This window comes from Macaca thibetana, chromosome 4 (genome assembly GCF_024542745.1).
Source record: "Macaca thibetana thibetana isolate TM-01 chromosome 4, ASM2454274v1, whole genome shotgun sequence".
Classification (NCBI taxonomy): domain Eukaryota; kingdom Metazoa; phylum Chordata; class Mammalia; order Primates; family Cercopithecidae; genus Macaca; species Macaca thibetana.
In genome coordinates, this window is record NC_065581.1 from 109,608,641 (window position 1) to 109,633,521 (window position 24,881).

The following is a 24,881-nucleotide window of genomic DNA, read 5'->3' on the forward strand; positions in this document are numbered from 1 at the left end:
TTCATTCTTTCTTGGATCAAATCAGAGATGGACAGGCCGGGCATAGTGGCTCACGCCTATAATCCCAGCACTTTGGGAGGCTGAGGCAGGAGGATGGCTTGGGCTCAGGAGTTCGAGATCAACTTGGGCAACATAGTGAGACCCTGTCTCTACTAAAAGAACCCCCCAAATAAATAAAAAAAAAACCCCAGCAGAGATTGGCACCATGGAATGGAGAAACTAATGAGTACCTGTAAATATAAGATGGTTGTACCTGCCTCCTGAAGTGTTTAAACCGAGCTTTTGAAGAGACTCTTTCCCAGGCACGTACATGTGGGGCTTCTCAACATCCTGTCACCATTGTTATTAAACTCACTTCTTCAACACCAGCCTCACCTGGGAATATAGACATGTAAATTCCTGGGCCCCACCCCAGACCTGCAGAATCAGAAACTTGGGGGTGGGATCCAGGAAGCTAACAGACTCCTCAGGGAATTCTGGTACAGGCTAAAATGGGAGAAGCAGTGGTCTGCACCACTCATGTGGACTCTATGGAAATAGGTGATATAAACCAGACTCTTCCTCATAATGCCTGTCAACAGTTTTTTGCCAATACGTCATGACTGATTAAGAAAGACAATGTTTCCAGTAAGGACAGTGGTGACATATTTAAGTGGATGAGTAATGCACCTTGGCTTGTAAGTGTCCTTTCTGCAGAATAGACAGGGAAGAGTTAAAGCTGGTATCCCCTTGGGCTCTTAGCCACCTGCTAAACCCCAAGCCCAGGGCATCCTTCCGTTGTGTCCCTGTGAGTGCTCAGCCCAGGAACACACAGGAGGGGCATGTTTCATGGGTCTGAAAGGACCTGTTTAGCTTTCATGTGGAATTTCCAGACCTGACTCGAATAGGGGAGCAGAATGTAACACCCACCCCTGCCAACTCCATTGCAAGAAGATAGTTGTGCTTCCTCACTTAGCACTCAGGATTTGGCTTTGAACAAAGCATGGAGATGAGAAGTGAGGGAAAGAAAAATCAGAAAAGAGAAATACTGAGTCACAAACACGTTGCATTTCAAAGCGAAAAGCTCTTTTGTCTTAGTAGGTAGACGTTGTGAACGTTGAATCAGTGCAGATGGAATTTGAACCTGTAGTTTTGGCAAAACCCATGAGAATCCAGAATAAAAAAGACACTACAGAAGTGAACACCAAAGACCGGGAATGGCCCTGAGACTTGTAACAGGAATTGCAAACACGGATGCCTACAGGGGCTAGGAGGCAATGTCAGAAGTTGCAGTCTGGGGGCATGTGACAGTAGGGAGTGGTGGAGACTGCGGCAAACCCAAAGCCATGTGTTGTCTGGTTTCTGCTGATTGTGGATATAAAGTTTCCAGAGCTTCTGATTTTTGTCATTTTTTTGTTCTTGTCAAATGAAGCTGTGAATCTGGGTTTCTATGTGACATTTCCCAGTGTTCACAAAATTGTCTATAGCTTTTATTTTGACACAGACCAAACAAAACGTATCTGCCAGTTTGCAATTTCCTCTGTGGACAGCAGTGGTCAGGTGTTAATTGTCCAGTGAGAAACGTACCTGTAAGATGTGAATAAAATTGGCTACATGGTAATTCATCAGCTATTTAGTAAACCTTTTTTAATGTGTAATTTGTTTTTCCTATTTACCTAATTCCGTTATTCCTAAAATTGCAATGTGTAATTCCATGCAGGTATTATTTAGCCAGAAACACTCATGTCCTGATGTACTCAGCAAGCCACTTAATAGTTACTCTTCAGGGTAAACACAGGAATTTGGCTTCTCTTGGTTGAGTTTACCTCCCCATAGTGGCCGTATAATATTGGCCTCTGACAGGAGCTGTTTGTGTTTGCACAGAAAGTTTTCACATATCACCTAAAATAGGAAGTGTGCCCCCCGATCTCCATGCCGGTTAGTGGGGTCCTGTGTAAATTAGTAAGTTATCTGTTGACTCAAGTTTCTTTCCATCTTCAAGGTGCTCTGCATGGGGAAATGAAACAAACAAGAAACATACCAGCTTCACTTCTTAATCCAGAATAGTACTCACCCCAAAACACAATTTACAAAACTTCTTAAACAGTAGAGAATATTGTAGCCTTTCAGTTTGCATTGTAAGTATACAGACTATATAGATACATAAGTCTATATACACACATATACAGATAAACATACCATACGTATTTATTGTGGACAACATTTTGATAAACCTTCATTAGGTTTTTCAACCATTAACTCCCTTTCTAAAAGCTAAAACCAAAAAAAGTACAGATTTCCTTTTTTGTACCAATTACTCTGCTTTATGCTAGGGACAGGCAGGTGAGTAGGTGTAAATGAAATCCGTGTCCAGGAAGCTGGCAATTTAGTAGGGAGGCAGCAGTGAGCAGCTGAGATGTATAGCATTTCTCTCTCTCTGTCTGTTTTGCTTTCGAGACAGGGTCTTCCTCTGTCACCCAGGCTGGAGTACACTGGCACAATCAGGGCTCACTACAGCTTTGACCTCCAGGGTTCAAGAGATCCTCCTGCCTCAGCCTCCTAAGTAGCAGGAACCACAAGCATGCATCACCACACCTAGCTAATTTTTTTTGAACTTTATTAGAAACGAGGTCTCATTATATTTCCCAGGCTGGTTTCAAATTCCTGAGCTCAACACGATCCTCCTGCCTCAGCCTCCCAAAGTGCTGGGATTGCAGGAGTGAGCCACAGCGCCTGGCCTTTATCACGATGCTTTAACGGCCAGGCTCTTGCTAAGGCTTCTCATGCATTATCTCATTTCGCCTTCACAATGCTTATTTGATATCGGGTGCTTTTATCATCTTCATCTTAGAGTGAAGGAAACCAAACCCTGATGTGTCTGAGCTTGCGTAGGTAGCAAATAGGGTTTGAATCAAGAGGCATTTGATTCCAGAGCCTGACCTCTCCCCTAGAGGCACTTAGGAGGTACCAATGTAAGTTTGGCCTAGTAAAAGGTTTTGAGGACGAGGGAAAAACATTTACATCATTAGCATTATGAATCAAATCGATCTACTTAATTTTAACCTGTAATCTTACCACTCAAAAATTCTAGGGAATAGTGTATCTACTTCTTTTCTCTTTTTGATATATGATTGGGCTCTTGTAAATGGGACAAGGTGGATTTTAAAATATATTTAATGGGGACTATTTGACCTTTGGGTAGTCACTTAATGTTTTTAGGTTCTAATGCTCTCATGTGTTAAAATTCTGAGATTATGTGACTGTACGTTTAAAAAAGACTAGAAGGAAATACATCAAAATGCCCACATTGGTTATCTATAGAGGACAGAATGAAAGATGGTTTTATTCTCTTGTTTGCTCCTATTAAAGCAATCAGATGGTGCTTCTCCTGTACTCAGAGCCCTGGCTGCTTCCTGCCTGGCCTCTCCTCCAGGCTGCTGTGGAACCAGAAAAGCCTTAAAGGGAAGTGTGGGAGAGAAGGTTGGATTCACTTTCATGTCTTTCCAGGGTTGTGACCCCTCAAGTCCTGGCTGCCTTAGCTGTTCTCTGTTACCTTCAAACAGCCAGCTCGTCTTTATTTCTTTTTTAGTTTTGTCGGGGTTGGCTTGATAGATGTTAGTCCATCATAGCCGGATATGTCTAGCCATGTCTTTTGAATGCAAGATTTAGGGTGTTGGTACTTAGCTGTTAGTGGACATCAGAGTCACTAGTCAGGATGAAACAGTTCTTGGCTTTAACTCCCAGAAATTCTGGTAACGTCATGGATAGTGAGGGCTGCACGTCTAACAGGTGGCCAGGTAAGTCTTTTGGGGTGATCTGTGAATCACACTTTGTGAGACACTGACTGTTAGCGAGTTTGTTCTGAATTCACTAGATAATAGGGATATAATACAGAGCTTTGAAAGGTGGTGTCTTGATGACAGAGCCGTGGCAATGGGGAGGGTTGAGGAGGTGGCTGTTGGACCTGTCTCCTGGTGAGAGTTGAAAGGGCCTGAACTCAAGCAGAGGCCTCAGAACTGAAAGGTGGGAAAGGATGCAGAGAGAGGCGCCGCATAGGAGTCCTCTGTGTGCCCTGGCAGGGTCTGAATGCATGTGGGAGTGGTGAGAGGGAGAACTGTAACTCAAGGTTTTGTACCTCAGTGACTTAGTGTGGCCATATATCATTAGAAATGCGTTGAGGCTGGGCACAGTGGCTCAGGCCTGTAATCCCAGCACTTTGAGAGGCTGAGGCAGGAGGCTAGCTTGAGGTCAGGAGTTTAAAACCAGCCTGGACAACATAGTGAGACTCTGTCTCTACAAAAAAAAAAAAAAAAAAATTGAAAGATGAGTGGGTGTGGTTGTGCACACCTATAGTCCCAGCTACTTGAGAGGTAGAGGCAGGAGGATTGTTTGAGCCTAGGAGTTCGAGGATACAGTGAGCTATGATCATATCACTGTACTATAGCTTGGGCGACAGAAAAGCCCAAAAGCTATCTCTTAAAAAAAAAAAAAATGGGTTGAATTCTGGGAAGGAACTGCTATGGGGTTTAGAATTTACAGATACCAATGGGAAGGTGGCTCAAGCCTGTAATCCCAGCACTTTGCTATGTGAGGTCAGGAGATTTGGCTAAGAGTGAGGCTGAGGCAGGAGAATGACAAGGCGGAGCTTTACAGATACAGATACCAACTCTCGAAAGCAAGACTCTGTTCTAGTTTGTAGATGATACCAATCAAAAGCTCTAGTTTGTAGATGATACATCTTCCTTGATAGCAACAAGGATACTTCCATGATTCAAACGTTTAAGAAAATGCAGTGCCCTCTCTTACTACAGCATTCTAATTGTGTCATGTTTTAATGAGGTGCAAGTATCATGCAGCCTGGCACATGAAATGTGTTAGAATAGGGCAGTGTTAGTTGAAATTCAAGTCCTCAAGCTTGAGTGTGAAATGATGCAATATACATGAATATGACATCCAGAATTATTTCTGTACAGTGCATCCTAAGTCATAGACTACAAAATAAAATCAGAGGATTAGAGACCTACAGGACAGCATGTCAATGGAGATCTAAAATCAGTGCTGATCAATGCAAAATGCATCTTGGCATAATCCCTGAAGTCTCGTCCAGTGCTTGGTGAGATAAGCAGTTCTGGCTAACATAACTGGCTGCAGTTGCTGTTTGGATGGGTGAGCCACTTCCCTGGGATTTGTGCCTCCTTAGGATTGCCAAGGCAAGAGGGTGAATGGAATACTGACGGGAGGATCAGGGGTGTGTAGGGCTCTTCAAGGTTTGGTGCTGAAGGAAGAGGGTGGAAGGGTGGCCTGTTTTCTTATTCATCATTGGCCCAATAAGCCTTTAGAAGTAGAGGTGATTTCTTCTATGCCTTCTCTCAGGTTAGGTTAATAAATCCTTTACTTAATCGGATTAGCTACAAAATGATAGATTATTTTTCTTATAAATTATTTTTCTTATATTTCTCTTCCCCCATGTTCTGTTTCCTTGACAGTTCTATTAAAACTTGCTAATTTCTCTTGTCTGATTTTAAAATTAAAACAAACCCCATTGATAGGGTTTGGCTGTGTCCCCAACCAAATCTCATCTTGAATTGTAGCTCCCATAATCCCCACGTGTCATGGGAGGGACCTAGCGGGAGGTTATTGAATCATGGGGGCGGTTTCCCCCATGCTATTCTCGTGATAGTGAGTTCTCATGAGATCTGATGGTTTTATAAGGGGCTTCCTGCTTCACTTGCCTCTTATTCTTCTCCTTCCTGACATAATGTGAAGAAGGACGTGTTTGCTTCCCCTTCCGCCATGATTGTAAGTTTCTTGAGGCCTCCCCAGCCATGTGGAACTGCAAATCAATTAAACCTCTTTCCTTTATAAATTACCCAGTCTCAAGTATGTTGTCATAGCTGTGTGAGAACGGACTGATATACTAATTTACCTGATATTATGAAATGATTTCTTATTAATCCTAGCTAGCTCTGAAAGTGAAGCTTTCAGTGGAGTTCAGTGTCACTGGAACACATTAGGGGCTGTGATATGGTTTGGCTCTGTGTCCCCACTCCAATCTCATCTTGAGCTGTGATCCTTAGTGTTGGAGGAGGGACCTGGTGGGAGGTGATTGGATCATGGGGGCACATATCCCCCAGGTGTTCTCATGATAGTGAGTGAGTTCTCACGAGATCTGATTGACAGAGTGTAACACTTTCCCCTTGGTGCTGTCTCCCCATTGCTGCCATGTGTGCCTGCCTCCTCTTCGCCTTCTGACATGATTGTCAGTTTCTGAGGCCTCCCAGCCATGCCTCCTGTACAGCGTGCAGAACTATGAGTCAACTAAACCTTTCTGTATAAATTACCCAGTCTCAGGTAGTTTTTTATAACCATGTGAGAATGGATGAATACAGGCCAACTCCAACTCCCCTCACTCATTGCCTGTTAACTAAAGTGCTCAGTTAATTGGCACTTCCACTAAGGCTAGAGAAGGTTGCTATTCACTGTGCATTCATTAAACACATCTATTGAGTGCCTGCTGTGTGCCATGCACTGTCTGAGAGCTAAGAATGTGGCAATGAATGAAAGAGACAGCAGTTCCTATCTTCTCGGAGCTGATATTCTGGTAGGGTAGAAGGATGATTGTAAAATTCATAGCACGTGGATGTGATAGTTGCCATTGGGAAGGGCCACAGGTGGATTTGGAGGAGTGGGGATGCAGTTTTAACTAGGGTGACGAGGGAAAGATTTTACAGAGCAATGTGGCTAATGGGGGAAGAATGTTCTTGACAAAGGGAACAGCGAGTGCATGTGTCCTGAGACAGCCAGTGTTCCTGAGGCATCGTGACCAGGGGGAAGCCGAGAGTGTGGAGCCCTAGAGACCTGATCAGTACTTTGGCTTACAGTCAGTGTTTGGGGAGCTATTGGGGGACTTTGAGCCAAGAAGTGTTATCAGATTTACATTTAAAAATGATAACGGTGGCTGTGCAAGGGTGGGATCAGGGAACCAGTTCAGATGCCATGGCAATAGTCACATGAAAGAGATTGAGAGGTGGCCAGGTTCCCGGTATTCTGAAAGGCCAGTAGGATTTACTGGGAGATTGAATTTAGTGTAAGAGGTTACCCTTGAAGTGTTTGAGGAATTGGAAGGATAGAGTTGCCATCTCCTGAGAGGTGGGAGAAGCAGGTTAAGGAAAGATATGTTGTCGTTTTTTTGTTGTTGTTTGTTTGTTTTGGGACAGTCCCACTCTGTCACCCAGGCTGGAGTGCAGTGGCACAATCCCTGATCACTGCAGTCTCCGTCTCCTGGGTTCAAGAGATTCTCCTGCCTCAGCTACCCTAGTAGCTGGGATTACAGGCATGCGCCATCATGCTAGGCTAATTTTTGTATTTTTAGTAGAGATGGGGTTTCACCATGTTGGCATGCTGGTCCCAAACTCCTGAGCTCATCAAGTGATCTGCCTGCCTCAGCCTCGCAAAGTGCTGGGAAGATCTGGCTTTTAATTTTGCAGTGCCCATTCACCCACCAAGTGAGGGAGACGGTGGGATATATGTGTTGGGATTAACCAGAAAGGTTGATACTAGAGACAAATTTGCTGGCCATTGGGGTGCAGATGGTATTAAATCTTTCAGACTGGATGACCGCACCAAGTGAGTGAGAGTAGGGAGACAAGGAAAGGAATCTAGGGCATCGCAGCCTTTAGAAATGTGGGAGCTGAGCAACCAGCAAGGATTGCAGTGAAGTTGCTGCCAGTTAAGTAGGAAGAGAACTAGGAGAGGGTGATGGCCAGAGGCAAGCGAAGGAGGTGTTCCCAGAAAGAGGTAGTGATCAACTGGGGCAAATACTGCTGTGAGGTCAGTGGGAGGATGACTGAGAATTGACTATTGGATCTAGTTAGCTGTGTGCAGGTTGGTGAACTTGACAGGGTGGTTTTGGTGGGTTGGTGGGACAGGGACACACAGCTGATGAGTAAATTCAAGAACAAACAGGAGGAGAGGAATTGATGTCCTAAGAAACCATCTGCTCGTGAAACAGCTCCCTGAATGCACATAGCTCTTTGTATTCTCAGGATGACATTTGTGCTAAATGCCTTTTAATTCCTTTAAAATCTGTAATCAACTGTTTGGTAACTAGATACCTGATAAATGGGGACCTGTTATGCCCTCCCTGAACTGGGTAACAGGACACTGTAGATTATACAATCCCTTATTTTAATACTAACAATGCCATTCATTTAGTGAATGACTATGTACTGGTGGCTTCTACAGAGAAGAGTTATTCAGCAGAAATTATCTCTTCATTTTTTTTTTCACATCATTTTGGAAATGAAGAGCAGGAAATGAGTAAATAGCTCTCTCTCTGAGTTTGATGTTAGTCTATACCTTACCCATGTAAGTAGAAAAGATTTATGGACAGATCCAAAACCTTGGAAGAATTCCTTGTTACTAATGATTTACCTTTATACCTTTCAAGATTTATCTGAAACATTCAGAATACCATGAAATCATACATATGTCATGTTTGGTACAGACTCTAGGTGGAAGGCATTTGTTAGCAGGAAAACTGGTGGGACTGGAGAGAAACCAGTCAACTTGAAATAGAATTTACCAACTGTTTATTGAGTACCTACCGTTTGTCAAGTTCTTTTCTAGGTGCAATGAATAAGACACGGGCCCTCTTTGTTTGGTGCCTTCAGTTAAGTGGCATACAGACAAATCAACAGGCATTTAGGCTACAGGGCATCATAGAAGTGCAGAGGAGGAGAATCTCACGCATATATGAATGGGCGCTGCAAGAGAAGGCTTCCTGGAGGAAGGGACATTTAAATTGAGACCTGGGCCGGGTGCGGTGGCTCATGCCTGTAATCCCAACACTTTGGGAGGCCAAGGTGGGCGGATCACCTGAGGTCAGGAGTTCAAGACCAGCCTGACCAACATGGAGAAACCTCACCTCTACTAAAAATACAAAATTAGCCAGGCATGGTGGCAGGCGCTTGTAATCCCAGCTACTTGGGAGGCTGAGGCAGGAGAATTGCTTGAACCTGGGAGGCGGAGGTTGCAGTGAGCCAAGATCATGCCACTGTGCTCCAGCCTGGGCAACAGAGCGAAACTCCGTCTCAAAAAAGATAAAAATAAAATAAATAGAGACCTGTGGGATGAGCAAGAGGTAGCTAGGTCTAGGGCAGGAGAATGTTCTTGGCAGAAAACTGGGAGGCAAGAAACAGCATGGCATTTTGACATTTGTCAGCCACTGAAAGAAGCCGATGTGCTGGATCTGTTGTGAGGTGAATGGAACTAGATGAGGCTGGAGAGTCGGGAGTCGTGTGTTAGATCACCAAGCCCCTCTGTAAGCCTCCAAGCAGGTGGGATGCAAGGAATGAATGAAGATCTTTTCGTGGCCTTCCTTTGTAGAGGAACTGTGTATTAGTATGTATATATTGTGTGTGCACACATATAATAGATACATTATACATAGTAAATAGATTGTACACATATATACACACACAATACACATATACAATATGTATATATCATAATACGTGCATAATATATAAATACAATGATATATATGCATGTAAGCATATACTTAGATATATACATATAAATATGCATATATGTGTATTTATTTTTTAGGGCTCATTATTTGATTCAGAATTCTATCAGGCAGGCACTGTCCTCTCTTTAATGGGATGTAGCACTAAATGGGTTTTAGACCTGGAGTGGCCCAGTCACCCTACTGTAGGGGAAGCTCCTGGATCTCCGAAGGAAAAGGCACTTAAAGGCTCTGTGCAAAAAGGAACTTGACTGACTGGGTGTTTATTTCCTTTGATCTGTGAAATGTAAAACTGAGCTGACTTTAAGCATAAGAAAACATTAAAAACTCTTCATTAAAGAAAGAAGACTACTAACACATTGACCTAAGCTGAAAAAAAGGGATGGGAGTTTGAGCTGACAGGGAGTGGGAGAGGAAAGGGGAGCCGTGATGAATGGAGAGGAGGGAGACTGGGGCGGGGAGGGCGGAGGAGCCCGGAAGTTTGGATGGAAGTGTTCTCTGGAGGTCACACCTTGGGCTGTGGGTGTTTTCTGTGTTATCACCTGTGATCTGCTGCCCATTGCTGATGAACGGTTAGTAATTGTTTCTAGCTCAGGATGTAATTTAATCTTTATATGTTCAGAGACTTCACTCTAGTGGGAGAAGCCAAAGCATAGCATTGGTTGGTATTTTTTCTCTGGAAGTGGTCAGAAATAACAATCATCTAAGGGTTAGGATTCCCCCATCCCATGCCCCCAAAGAAGGGTACACTTAAGATAAACAACATAGTCCAGTATTTCCAACACAACACTGCCCACCTCCCTCCCATTTCACTATACCTAGTATTTATTAGTATTTATACACATATGCTAATATACAATAGAGTGACTTTTTTTTTTTTTTTTGGTGACTTTTTTTTTGATGGACTCTCGCTCGCTCGGTCACCCAGGGGGAGTGCGGTGGTGGGATCTCGGCTTACTGCAACCTCCACCTCCCAGGTTCAAGCGATTCTTGTGCCTCAGCCTCCCAAGTAGCTGGGACTACAGGCGTGCGCCACCACGCCAGGCTAATTTTTGTATTTTTAGTCAAGATGGGATTTCACCATGTTACCCAGACTATTCTTGAACTCCTGACCTCAAGTGATCTGCCCACCTTAGCCTCCCAAAGTGCTGGAATTACAGGCGTGAGTCATTGTGCCCAGCAGCAATAGGGTGATTTTACACTGAAATCTTGAAAATACTGAGTGAGCATCTCAGACACAAGCCCAGGGGAATCATATATTTGTTGTACCAGATCCAGAAGCAGCCATGTGGGTATTTATTTCTGAGTTCCTGAACCCTGTAGGAACACACAGGTTATGCTTGAAATGAATGGGAATTGATTAGGCAGAATGACGATAAACCCCAAACCCACAAGACCCCACCTCTGAAGGGTGCAGCCGCTCGCCCTCCCCTTTGTGTTGTTTTCCAGATTGTTCACGTGGTCGGGGTTGTCGCATCATTCCCGGGGTTAAACGCACACTCAGTTCTGGGAAAGCTTCCATTTTCAACAGTCCAAAGTTAGAATTCAGTGGAATGTGATTTGAAAGTAATTTCACAAGGTACATTTTAAGTTTTTAATAGTTACCTTTTTAAAAAACAGTCCCAATTTTTCTGCTCCTGTCACCCCCGACCCCAGTCATGATTTCTGAATATATGATCTCTTGGAGGACATAGATAGCTGTTATTTTAACTTTGAATTTAGCATCCTCATCTGTATATTTTAGCAATTTGAAATTCTGTTTTGTAACTCTTTTTTTGGTATCAGTGGCCTTGTTTTCACATCCTGAGGGTGTTCTTGTTTCTCCTCTTTCATCTTTTAAAAAGATCCATCCCTAGAATGAATATTGAAAAAATATTTCCTTAAGATAGCATGTGTATTAGTATCTTTTTCATATTTTCATATTTTAAAATGAACTTTTAACTTGATATGTAATGTTCCAGTCATGCTGTAGAAATCCCGTCTCCTAAAATCATGGTCTAATGAATTAAGGAGAAAAGGAATATTTCCTAAGAGTAACTAATAACAAAGAAATAAAAAAGTACAAATGTCCATAAGCAACCTTAGGAATTCAGGAAGAAATCTAAGAAGAATCTGCCTTGTTAAATGGAGCTGTGGTAGATTTCCTGGGAGTGGTAAATGATGTGGAATCAATGTGTTATAATGACTTAATTGTCCTCAAAAGATCTCACACCAATTTTGTGGGTTAAGGTTGGTAATTATCGTCTTTGGTGGTAATTATGTAACTATAACATTCTAAAAACATTTTAAGACTACCTTACTTTTCTTATGAAAACAGATTGCATAGTTTAGATCTTATCGTTGTTATTGCTGGTTTTGTTTGCGCTTTACAGATCTAAAGTTGTAGTGAAAGTGGCATACTGTTGATAAGATGTTTAGATTAGAGTTGTTTGGTTTGTTTTTTGTTTCATGTAGTTAGCATTCTTTTTCTCTTTTAAAAATGATTATTTTCATCTCAAAGCCAAATGATAGTAGTGTTAACTTTGTCCTTGAGATGGTCAAGGATGGCATCTGTTTATTCAAATTAAGGCCCTCCTAATAAATGTCTTTGGTAAATATTTGATAGGGAAGAAGGTAAACCCCTAAAGTCTCTTTGTCCAACAAAGTTGGAATCAGCCTATAAAAACCATGGCTCTGGCTTCAGCGCGTCTGTTTTGGGTGAAGGTGGGAGCCCATGCCTGTAGTTAATTGCCTGCAATAGAGAATAATTGTTTTACTTTTAGGGATTTTGCCTGGAGAGAAAATGTATTCATGTATCCATTCATTCATGGTCTCTTCCTGTCTCTGTTGGGGCTGGATAAATCCGTGTGTTTGTGGGTGGGCCGTTCCTCATTCTGAAACATTGTGGCTGCTGCAGGCGACTCAGTACTGGAGAACCAGGGCTCTTCAGGAGCTGCCCAAGTTTGGATCCTTTACTGCCTGTCATGGTTGCCTGATGTTGGCCAATTTATGTACGTTGTTTAGTCATCTAACTCATCTTTAAACTTGGAATCATGCTGTTACTAAACTTTCAGGGTTTGTTTTCAGGGCTAAATGAGATAATGTGAGTGAAGCATTTATCATAATATCAGCCATATTTGAAGTGCTTAATAAAGCACTGGGTGCTACTTTTTCCAGGCATATCCTGGAAAAAAAATTCACATCTTCCAACAGGGTAGTTTCAATCTCAAATCAAACAAGGATAAATTGTAAATAGTAAATTGCCCATCGGTGAGAGGAATGGTAAAGAGAAAACTAGATCCCACATCCTTTATGCAGTGTGTTAATATGAAATGGTGTTGAAACTAAAAATACAAAAATTAGCTGGGTGTAGTGGCACGCGCCTGTAGTCCCAGCTACTCAGGAGGCTGAGGCAGGAGAATTATTTGAAATGGCCCCCACCCCCCCAAAAAAGAGAAGGCTGGGCACAGTGGCTCACGCCTGTAATCCCAACACTTTGGGAGGCTGAGGCAGGAAGACTGTTTGAGCCCATGAGTTCGAGACCAACCTGAGCAAGAAAGTGGGATCCCTGTCTCTATTTTAACTTAAAAAAGTAAAAAATTTTCATTAGAAAATATTTTAAAAAGATGGCCAGGTATAGTGGCTCACGTCTGTAATCCTAGCACTTTGGGAGGCTGAGGCAAGCAGATCACCTGAGGTCAGGAGTTCGAGACCAGTCTGGCCAACATAGTGAAACCCCGTCTCTACTAAAAATACAAAAGATTAGCTGGGTGTGGTGGTAGGCACCTGTAATCTCAGCTACTCGGGAGGCTGAGGCAGGAGAATCGCTGGAACCTGGGAGGGGGAGATTGCGGTGAACCAAGATCGTGCCATTGCATTCCAGCCTAGGTGACAGTGCAAGACTCCATCTCAAAAAATAAAATAAAATAAAATAAAATAGAATGAAATAAAATAAAATAAAATAAAAATTAGCTGGGCATGGTGGCCTGTGCCTGTAATCCCAGCTACCCAGGAGGCCGAGGCAGGAGAAATCACTGGAACCCAGGAGGCGGAGGCTGCCATGAGCCAAGATCTTACCACTGTACTCCAGGAGCCTGGGAGATGGAGTGAGACTCCATCTAAAAAAAAGAGAGAGAAAAGAGAGGACAGTTATACCTTTTAAAATGTCGTGCTGTGGAGGGGTGATGGTAAATGAGTTCTTAAATGTCTTTCCTCAGTTCTTCCACTAGCATAAAGACCTGAGGGCTGGTGATATTGACATGTAGAGTAGGCATTACGTGGCAGAGGGGAGGCATCCACAAAGGCACGCCCTTGAAGTCCATATCTATTGTTTTATCACAGTTAATGCCCAACACTTACTACATTTCCTGCTTTACTGCTGCTTTTGATAACTGGTGGGTGTGACAGTAATACATGGGTGTGTCCACGATGTAGTGTGTATGCCACTGAGTTATTGTCCTGGCAAAACAACCCCAGATGGAAGGTGTCCCGTCATGCCAAGCCCAATTAAGGAAACCAGCCCAGTTCTTCTTGGGAGCCAAGAGGTTATTTCGAAAGATCTGCCCCTATCAGCGCTGTGGGAGTAACTTACAGGAGCAGATCTTACAGAAGCAACCATCAGAAGGGTGATTACCCCTGTTCCTTAGTCACCAGAGTTGCTTCCTCCGTTTCCAAATCACAGAAGGTCTCACACTTCTCAAGGGACTTTTAGATTGCCTGTGCGACGAGGAGAAATAATGACACCCACTGTGTCAAACAGGCGCCTTGCAGATAGTAACCTGGAGCGACGTGAATCACGCTGTTAGTGTTAAGTGGAGATTTGGGCTTATGGTGAGCAGGACTCATCATACCTGATGCATTTTGGGAAATGCAGGGTGTTAAATAAAAAACTTGAAAGTTGACCTGATTTGCCTTTTTATAGATGAAGGAGACTTTTTGTAAGGCATCTTTGAGCCAGGGGAAAAAACTGTTTCTATATTTTATTCAGTGTGTGCCTGTTTCCGGAACAGAGCTTTAGTAAGTGATTAATGTAGAAAAGTTCTTTTAAAACTGGAAAAATCTGTATGCGCCAAAGAAGCCCCTTTCCAACCCTTTAGAAACACATATAATTTCTTTTGGATCCGTTTCCAAGTTAATATTTGTCTAATTTTTGTGTGTTGAGTAGCACTTTTCAAAAGATATTTGTAAGATACCTAGACCAATCCTCCTCCTCTCAAACATTGTAGGTTTGGAACTCTGTGTAGGGAGATGATTCGTAATTGATGGATTCATGTACAGCATATTTTAGATGCTGTCAGTTTTCAAACTTGTACATTGAACTTAAAAGTTGAAAAAATTCACCAAAAATTCGCATATAGAGAAGTTAAAATCCAAGCTAATTGGCAACTCTGCCTTCAGTGGAATTGGCAGGCTTGCTGTCCGAGAAAGCAGTGATGATGAATCAAGCTAAAAACCACCTCTCCAAAGGCCTGAGACAGGGAGGTCAGTAGCAGCTACCAGACCTGTGTGGCTATTCAAGCTTTCAAGCCTTAAAGATCCAGCGTGGGCTGTCAGTGTTCCTGTGCTGGTTAAACTTTCAAAGAAGCTTTGCCTCCATCCAGATGGCAACATTTGATTTTTATTTTCAAGCATTTATTCATTTTCTTTCGGGGAGGAGGGAGGGGATAATCATGTTTAGGTTTGAGATGATGGAGACAAGGAGTATCTTTTTTTTTTTTTTTAAGACGGAGTCTTACTCTGTTGCCCAGGCTGGAGTGCAATGGTACGATCTCGGTTCACTGCAACCTCCACCTCCCGGGTTGCAGCAATTCTCCTGCCTCAGCCTCCTAAGTAGCTGAGATTACAGGCACACACCACCACGCTCCACTAATTTTTGTATTTAGTAGAGATGGGGTTTCACCATGTTGATCAGGCTGGTCTGGAACTCCTGACCTCGTGATCCACCTGCCTCAGCCTCCCAAAATGCTGGGATTACAGGTGTGAGCTACCGCGCCTGGCCAGGAGTATCCTTATAGTGAACAAATACTGGGTATGAGGCAGTGCTCAGATACAAATCCTGTTCACATCGATGAACCAGACGACAGCCTGTGTATTAGGCATATTGAGATGTTTCTTGACTTCGGTTGGTTATATAACAAGAGCACGCATTTTTCCTAGGACTGTGGTTTCAGCACTATGGATTCCATGTTTTTTCTTCCATCATTAACTCTAATTTTGAGGGTTGATAATGACCTTCAATCATTCAGTCCAAATACATCTTCTTTTGTGTGAATAAATTATTTTGTCGTAAATGACATTGTGGCACAGAGATTTAAGTGGCAGGACCTAGACCAGAACCAAATTCTCTAGACCCCCAGTTCAGAAGGTTTGTGATTATACTATTTTCCCACCTTGCCCTAATTGGCCCCCTTTCCCCAAATCCCATAAAACCTATGGCTTTGTAGGTCCCATCCACCAGCAATAATGTGGCACATCCTAGCATTTTTCCTGTTCTGTAATACACTCCCAATCAAGAAGCCTTATGAACCTTCTGTGTGATGGACTAGACTAGACTCAGTGTTGGGTTTCGAGGATCCACTGGTGAGGACATTCCGTCTAGCAGGAGAAATGCCAGCACTATTTATTACACAATATGATCTGATGCATTCAGATGTACTTACAGCTCTAGGAGCTGTTCAGAGGAGCACAAATGAATGACAGAGAGAGAGAGAGAGAGAGTTAGTTGTTTGTTCCACAAGGAGCAATAAAGTATTTTAAAAATAAAAAATAATAAGGCTGACTCTGTCCTGCCTAGGAGTTGGCCATGCTCCACAAAAAGCAGTAAAGCTTTTTTTTTTTCTTTTTTTTTAAAGACAGTTGCTTGAGGATGGTTTTAGAGGATAAATGCCAGCCAGATGAGGGGTGAGGGTAGGGGACAGCTAGGTGAAGTGATTTAGAAAACTAGGAGGATTCTGCCCATTGGTAGTGCTGGGCAGTGAAGTTGGTCGTGCGTGGCGAGTTGCAGAATCACTGGCAAGTTGCAGAAATCACTAGGTGTACTCCCACCGTTCCTCTTCTCCAGCCTGATTCAGAATGGAAAGAGGCTGCCGAGAGCGCATCAGTGATCTTCTGTTTTCTTATAGGTTGAAGAACGCTAAATGTCTGCATATGATGGCTGATGTGACGATGAACAGGCTGTGACTAGTGTGGATTGTTGGATACCTAGAGGCTCAGTGGCCTAGGTGTGATCAGGAGGAAGGGTTAGGGAGAACGCTTTGGTTAGACTCAGAAACAGAAAGACAGCAGGCTCTGTTTGGAGACTTCCTGTCCTTCGTCCAAGATGCCATTGGGGTAAAGGTGTGGATGCAGCTTTGCATGTTCAGCTTCTGGAACCAGACAGAACTGCCTTTCAGTTTTCATGGCCTTGGAGGAAACAGATAATGAATGATAGGAAACAGCTGCTTCTAACGTGGCAGGCAGAAATGCATCCTCATGGAGCAATGTGGTCATCACAGGAATATTAGTGGAAAATCGTCTCTGATTAAACATTCAGGAGCTGTGGAATGTGATTTACTTTCATATATTCATCCTTCCCCCCATTGTCTTTCCGTTGCCTGTAGATTTTATTTTTATTTGTCAAATAATACAGAAATGCTTCTTGTAAAAAAAAATTTAAACAACAGAACTCTAGATGGGTTGGAAAAGATAGTCCCCTTTCTGCTATATCCTTCTCCTTTCCCATAGCTGGAGGTCAGCACCTTCTGGAACCCTTCCTAGACATTTTCGTACATGTTTATTCTTATTTACACATAATCATTGTCTTTTTATAAATGGATTTCTGCACAGTTGGAATCTGTTTCTTTTTACATTTAATACTGTCTTAATGATTTATCTGAATCACTATACTTAGATAAACCTCAAATTTTTAGAAGTAGTGCTTATGCAGTCAAACTTAATTAACTTTATTAATCTAAAAATTAATCTAAAAATCTAAGTGCCTCTTAGGAACAGAAAGGTGTCATGGCCCACCCACATTGGGACTGGACGGTGGATTTAGGATGGTTTGTGGCAGGCTGGCTTGCACCTGGCAAAATATCTTCGGTCAGTCTAACAAGGGAGAACTGATCTCCTGCCCTGAAAGTTTATTACTGTGGCACCAGTTCTGCTTAAAACAAACATTTAGTCTTCTTTTTAAGGCCAGGATTATATTAAAGTGGGAGGTGGCCTGATAAACAATCTGTGAGATCTCTTAGGCACAGGGAGAATGTGGGACTTGTATCTTTCTCCAAAGCTTGTTTCATAATTTGACAAAGCCTATTTGAGAGAAGTTGGTAAGGTTGACCCAAATGACAAGGTAACTTCTTTGGATTTTAGTGCCGAGAAGGAGGACACAGAATTAATAAGGGGGAATCTTTTGGAAGGGGTCGTGGGGCAGATCATTGTTCTGTTACATTCATGGGCTGATGACATCATTGGAAAGTACTTGATGACAGATTGGTAGAACTGTACTGTGCATTAGAGCTGGCCACCCCAGCAAACCCACTGACGGGACTTGGTGTTTCAGTTACTCCCTGAAGTGCAGTGGCAGTTGTTCTGGGAGTAGAAGATGCTCTTGGAATGCTGTCATTATTACCTTGGCTCATGTTATTTAGAAAAAGAGGAAGCCGCCTTCTTGGCCTGACAATGTGACAGCCACCTGCTGTCAGTCATTTTCTTCAGTGCTCTGAAGGTGACCAGAACCTGGTCATCAGGTCTCCTTTAAAAATAACAAAACACAGACATGCATAGAATCATACAGCATAAAAAGATGATGTCATTCTCAGGGAGACAGGGCAGCATGTCCCTATTTTCCTCATCTACTCTTGAAGGCATCAGGTCTCTGATATTTCACACTGCCAGTTGCTACCTAAAAGAGGGAACTTCTTGAGGAGAGATGGACATGATTTCATGCTCAGTGACTTAGAAACTGTATTAGAACTGACTGCTATCAAATAAGCATAAGACTGCTATAAATAAAATAAATATCAAGCATAAATAAATAAGCAAATAAATACGTAAGCAAAATAAATAAATATCAAATAAGCATAAGACTGCTATCAAATAAAATAAATATCAAACAAGCATAGATAAATAAGGAAATAAATACATAAGCAAAAAAATCAAATAAGCATAAGACTGCTATCAAATAAAATAAATATCAAATAAGCATAAATAAATAAAAAATAAGCATAAGACTGCTATCAAATAAATTAGAACTGACTGCTATCAAATAAGCATAAGACTGCTATCAAATAAGCATAAGACTGCTATTAAATAAATTTCTGAAAGATATGGGATCACGCCTGGCTTTAAAAGAAATCGTAATTGCGAGACATGGTGGCACATGCTCAGTGAACTGTTTTAATCTAGGTTTCAAAGAAACTGGGCTTTATGGGATCATAAGGAGGTCAGGAACATGGTATATCTTCTGTTGGATGTAAAATTGATGTTTATAGTTCAGTAGTGCCACTTTGACAGTGGGCACCCAGGGACATGCTCACACGTTGGTTAACAAAGGCTCTTCAGACACTAGATTTAAATTCTGCATTCATCCATGTAGTAAGCATTGACTAATTTAATCGCGTGGAGAATGAGCCAGGGAGCCAGCTTTGTTTCCCTGTCTCCGTCCTGTTCATGAGACTCTGCTGCGCTCACAGGCGTTACCTGCCTGGGGAAGTCACACGCCAGAACAGGTGCCCCACCTGCTGTAGGGAGAAAGCAGAGCCAGACTGGGGCAGAGTGAAATAACCCGTGTTGAATCCCCACTCTAGCACTCAGTGATAGTACGACCTTGAGCATTTAGCCCTTCGGAGCTTGCTTTCACATCTGTAGGATAGGCATGATAATATATCACATGGTTGTTATGAGCCTGAACGAAACACCAGGAGAGAGTGCCCAGCTCATGTTGTGGAATACAGAAAGGCTCGGGAAATGGTACTTCTTGTTTAGACATTTTTAAACAAAACATTCCTTTTCATGAAATGAGACGACCCCAGCACCAGACATCTGGTGCCTGATTCTCAACACTGTACACCATAGATAACTTTCCGTTCCTGACAGCCAACAACGAGAAAGTTTACTTCCCCCAAAATTATTCTTCTAGAATTACAGCCGTTCTGTGATTTATTTGCCTCTTTTCCTCCCTCACAATAACCACTGCAGTACAGTTAAACCCCCAGTCTGTTCAAGGGCAGAACGAATCTTAACCACCGTGTGAGGGAATCTGGGGGCTGGGAGAAAACACTCATGTACAGTTACAGTAAGTTGCAAGAATAAAATCTCACATGACTTTGGGACAAGTTTTACATTTTAAAGTCTCTTCCAGGTGCTTTCTCTGGAAGAACAACAACGAAAAAGTTAAAAGCTCACGTAAAAGGACACTTTATTTTTTTTACGAAGCCATTTTGAAATATGTAAGCACAAACATTTCCCAATAGAGACGTCCATAGTTTTCGTTCGGTGTTGCACATTCTCGTCTTGAATTGTGGCGGGGGGCTTGATGTGTGCAGTAATTATTGTCAGTCCTTGGTTGACTCATGCATTCCTAACTGTCGCAGTGAGATCTAAGTTTATGTGAAATATGGAAATGATTTCTCCCCCCTCTTCCTTTTGTGCTCGAGTTCGGACGGAGCAGCTGAATTCTCTTTCTTTGTTATTTTTAGGGGGTCTTCAGTTTTGGAGCTCTAGTTTAGGCTTGAGGAGGGCCAGCTGTCAGCATGGCTTGGGCTGGTCTTTCTGAGATCTGGCTGGTGTTTCTGCAGTTACAACCTGATTCTGAATCCAGCTCCCTTCCACCCACATGGGAGGCTCTCACTTCTACAACTCTTATTTGCCCCACATTGAAAACAGAATGGAAACTAAAGTAACAATAGTGGAATCTGCACTGAAAGAAGAATTTTTTTTCTCTCTGAATTCATCTCCTTTATTGGGAGCTGTATGTCTTGCGTCCTGGCCACTGCCTTTTTTCCCTTTTTCCTCCAACTGACTTTCTCTTTGGGTGTCTTAAGGATGGGGAGGTGTAGGCTGTGTTTTTAAAGCTCAGAGTTTAACTACACAAAAGCAAAACCAGAAAAGAGTATGTTCCTCCCCCTTTTTAAACAATTTGTCCTCCTTGGAAAGAAAGTTTTACTATGTAGGATTTAGGAAATGTTTGTGAAAATGATCACAGGCTATAAAGGAGTGTCCAAGCTGCTTTCATTGTGTCCAGCATGACATTCTCATGATATCTGTAGCAAGCCTTTCGGTGTCTTGGCAGATAGAGTTTCTTCCTTCACAGCATAATGTTTTTCCAACTGCGATGTTTATAGCTGCTTCATGCGCCGTGATACATGGCTAGGTGTCAAGATAGTTTTATAGGGGGAAGAACCCAAAAGACTTTTACAACATGCAGGTTTCAGGGAAAAAGGAGAGCGATTTTTACAAAGGGAGTTTCAAATAAAAAGGCATTTGTTTGTGCTTTCTCCATGGGCAGACCTTTTCAAAGATGGCATTGTAAAAGGAGGATGTGCGTTTTATTCCTTTATTAACGGAGGCCCTCGGGGACGGCTGTCTTGAAGGACCAGGAGCTGCAGCTATGGAGATGAGTGTCACAGCTCCGGGACCTTTAGGAGCTTCACTTTGCTCAGGCGTCAGACACATGAATAAACACGGTGCGGGCCAGAGGGGCAGAAGGGAGAAGTGATGGATCTTGCTGGTGAGGAAGCTGGTATGTGGTTGGTGTCCAGAGAAGGCCTCAAAAAGGAGGAGAAGCTTCTGGGGAGCCTTGGAGAATCAGGAGGAGTTGGCCAGACCAGATAGGTGTGTGGGTGATGTTGTAGGCAGAAGAAGAGCAAATGCAAACGCATGGAGTGTGAAGCAGTGAGGTGCGTTGGGAGAAGGAATCCCAGCTTCTGAGGCTGGAGTGCAGGTTGCAAGAGGAGGACGGGCAGAGTAGGAGCTTGGCCAGCAGGCCTCGGGCCAGCTTTGGGAGGCCTTTGCTTGTCATGTGGTCATGTCATTTCTTTCAGGCTATACTCACCTTTCTTGAGAGGCCTTCTTGGATGAGTGCCATTCTCTAGCCCCTGTGCCTGCCTTAGCCTTCTTCCTAGCACTTACTGCCTGCTCTGTTCTGGGTTTGGTGTTCGCTGCCTGTCTTCATCGTAAGGACGAAAGCCCCAGCAGAGCAGGGACGTTCTTCTGTGACGGCTCTCCTGGTGCCTCACGGTGAGTGATGTTAGGGGTTTGGACTCATCTTCGTAGTGAATGATGGGAGGATCACTGAAGGTCTAAATCGGGAGTCACCTGAGTGCATTTGGGTGTTTGAAGAGCAGTGTGGATGGCAGGAAAGCTGAAGACAAGTATTTAGGGAGCACCTCCATGCACATTGAGGGGAAGGGAGTCCGTTAGTGGTCACGCTCTTCAGGCTACCTTGGGTGGGCCCAAGCTTCGCTGGCCTAGTTAATTACCAATAGCTAGTATCAATGTCATTCCATCAGTGACATTCTGAAACTACTAAAAATTACAGAGAAGCAGCTGGGTGCCATGGCTCACTTCTGTAATCCCAGCACTTTGGGAGGCTGAGGCAGGTGGATCACCTGAGGTCAGGAGTTCGAGACCAGCCTGACCAATATGGTGAAACCCTGTCTTTACTAAAAATACAGAAAAAAAAAAAAAAAAAAGTTGGGCTTGGTGGTGTGCGCCTGTAGTCCTAGCTACTCAGGAGGCTGAGACAGGAGAATTGCTTGAACACGGGAGGCAGAGGTTGCAGTGAGCCGAGATTGTGCTACTGCACTCCAGCCTGGGTGACTCCATCTCAAAAATAAATAAATAAATAAATAATAAAAATAAAAATTATAAAGAAGCTCAGAATTTTTTTTTTTTTTTCACTCTGCAAAGCTGATAGCTGCCCAGGGATTCCAATAAAAGTCATGATGTTATAATGTTACAATCATTTTTGATAGTTCAGTGATTGAAAAATCCGAAGGAATTGTCTTTTTTTTTAATGCTTTGAAATAAAGTTGGTTCTTTATGTAAAAATAGGTTTTATTAGGTTCTTAAATTGGCTTCAGGACAGCCTGACCCCATAGCCATGTGCACTTCATAGTTGGGCTATTTGCAAAGTTAAAAAAAGATAAGAAAGTAGGCATTCTGCAGTTCTTCTGAGAGAAATGGTATGAGGTCTCATCCTGTTTGCTGGACCCATGAGGGAATGAACTGTTTCATATATAGGAATTTTCCTGATAACTGATCCTTAAGACCTGGTTTAAGGTCTTTAAACCTGGATATTTTTAAGACCTGGGTATATTTAATTTTTCCCTGTAGTTTTGGATGGAAATCTTTCTAAAATAAATTTTTATTTTTGGGGGCTTACAGAGTGCATTCAACATAAGTTAATGATTCCTTGCTTATGAAAGAATGAATTATTCAGAATCAGTGAAGTGTGTGGTTACTATAATGATAGGGCCTACCGATACTTGTGTGACTATTTTGCCGAGTGACCCCAGCATGCCCTGTTTTCTCGGTTACTGTCCTTGGCTTTTAGGTAACCAGTGCTCCAAGCAGCATACACACTGGCTACTCTTGTGGATTTACTCAGCTTGTCTCTCTTGAAGGCTGGGAAACAAAAGAACTTTTCTGCTTTCTAAAATGAGAACAAACGGGCCTTGGGTGAAGGTCTGTCTTGGAAGGCCTTAAGTCAAGCCAGTGTACTTTACCGCATAGGTTTTATCACATCTTTAACATTTCAAAGAAAGAGGCCTCATTTTGTTTTTCAAGTCTTTCTAACACTGAACCATCCATATCTGAAAAAATAATTATATTATTACTTTAACTGGCATCACTGCTGGGTTTGCAGGGTAAAAGCAACACCTCCAAGCCTTCTTACACTGTTTGCCTAGAGGCCCCCTGGCTTGCCTTTTGGTTCCAACGTGTGTGAGGTGAGGTGTTACTGTACTAAAGGTTTTTTTTCATCAGCTTTGACAATGGTGGTTATTTATTGATCGTCTGCCACGTGTAAGGCACTACAAACAGCACAGGGAAGTGATTTCTTTCTAGAAACTTAAATTCTAGTTTGGAGGAGGATGTAGTGGAGCAGAGCTAGCCACAGTACTTGGAATTTGTCAGAGGTGCATCAGGGTAGCTCAGCCCCAGGAAGGCCTAGGGCTGGGGAGTCCTCCTCTCCCCAGAAGGCTGGCATTTGACTGAGAGTGCAGCTTTCAAGGGGACTTGATGGAACTGAGAGGGAGCAAGAGGCCCCGGGAAGTGCACAATAGCAGAATCAGCCCCGTCTGTCAGCGGGTGGCATAAGGTGGCCAGAACACCACACCTGAGTTGAAGCTTGTCTACACATGCCAGGTGGGTGGGAAGGACAGCAAGGGCTGCAGCAGATGGAGGAGGTGACCATTTCCCCTGGGGAGGGGGCGTGAAAACTTCATGGATGAGGGTGGATTAATGCTGGGTCCTGTCTAATGAGCACAGTGCTGGGTTGGAGAAGGGGAGGGAAGGGCGGCCAAGGGGAGAGATGGTGGCCAAGAGGGGCGAGGTGGAGAAGGGCCAGGTGTGTGTTGTAACTCTGAGGCGCTGGCTTCTCAGCAGAGCTTGTTCTACCTCCTGGCTTCTCTGGCTGAGCCTGGCAGTGGGAAGACAATGGGTTCTGGAATCGGATAGGCCTGGACCTCAAGACCAGTTCTACCACTTTTTAGCTGTGTCATCCTCAGCAATGTCCCCAGTCCCTCTCCATCAACTTCCTCATGTGTACAAGGGCGATCAGGAGTGATCTTGTAGACTCTTTTCAGAAGGAAAAAACAAGACTTAGATTTAACCATGAACAATGTAAACATAGTATATGTTCAGTAAATGGTAGTTTCCTTGGGCCAGCCCTTCCACAGGGCCCTGGTCTGGAGCCTCCTGAGACCCACAGTCTCTGCCCACTTTCTGACTCACTCACAGCCACTGTCAAGTCAGCAAGCACAGGAGGAAAGGCATGACCGCATCTTCTTCCCACACGTCTCCTCTCTCTTTTGTGCCATGTTTTCTGTCTGGTATAGAGTTTGAACCTGGTCCAAACCCTTGGCACCCTCTTTGGCTAGTTTTTGCCTCTCACGTGATGTCGCAGTCCATCATCTCATCCTGTCCATTTCTTTCTCCTGTGACACTATAGTCTGTAGCTGTGCTGGGTGCACATCACTCCACATCCGGATGGCCCCACTGCTTTCCCGAGGGCATCTCTGACTTTAGCAAGCCCCCGTCCATCTTGCACATTCTTCAGACCCTGCTGAACTCAATCCTTCCACGGTCCTTTGCTTTGGCCATATTTTTCCCATCTAACCTTGTTTTCTATTAGTTCCAAGAACAATAATAGCTAATATTGATGTGCGCCAGGTATGCTTTAAGGACTTTA

The 24,881-nt window shown here is 43.2% G+C and overlaps 1 protein-coding gene across 2 annotated transcripts in view; it reads left to right on the forward strand.

The window, feature by feature from the left end:
* Nucleotides 1–24,881, forward strand: part of CNKSR3 (CNKSR family member 3) — a 112,640-nt gene that overhangs the window by 11,143 nt on the left and 76,616 nt on the right. The window lies entirely within an intron of this gene.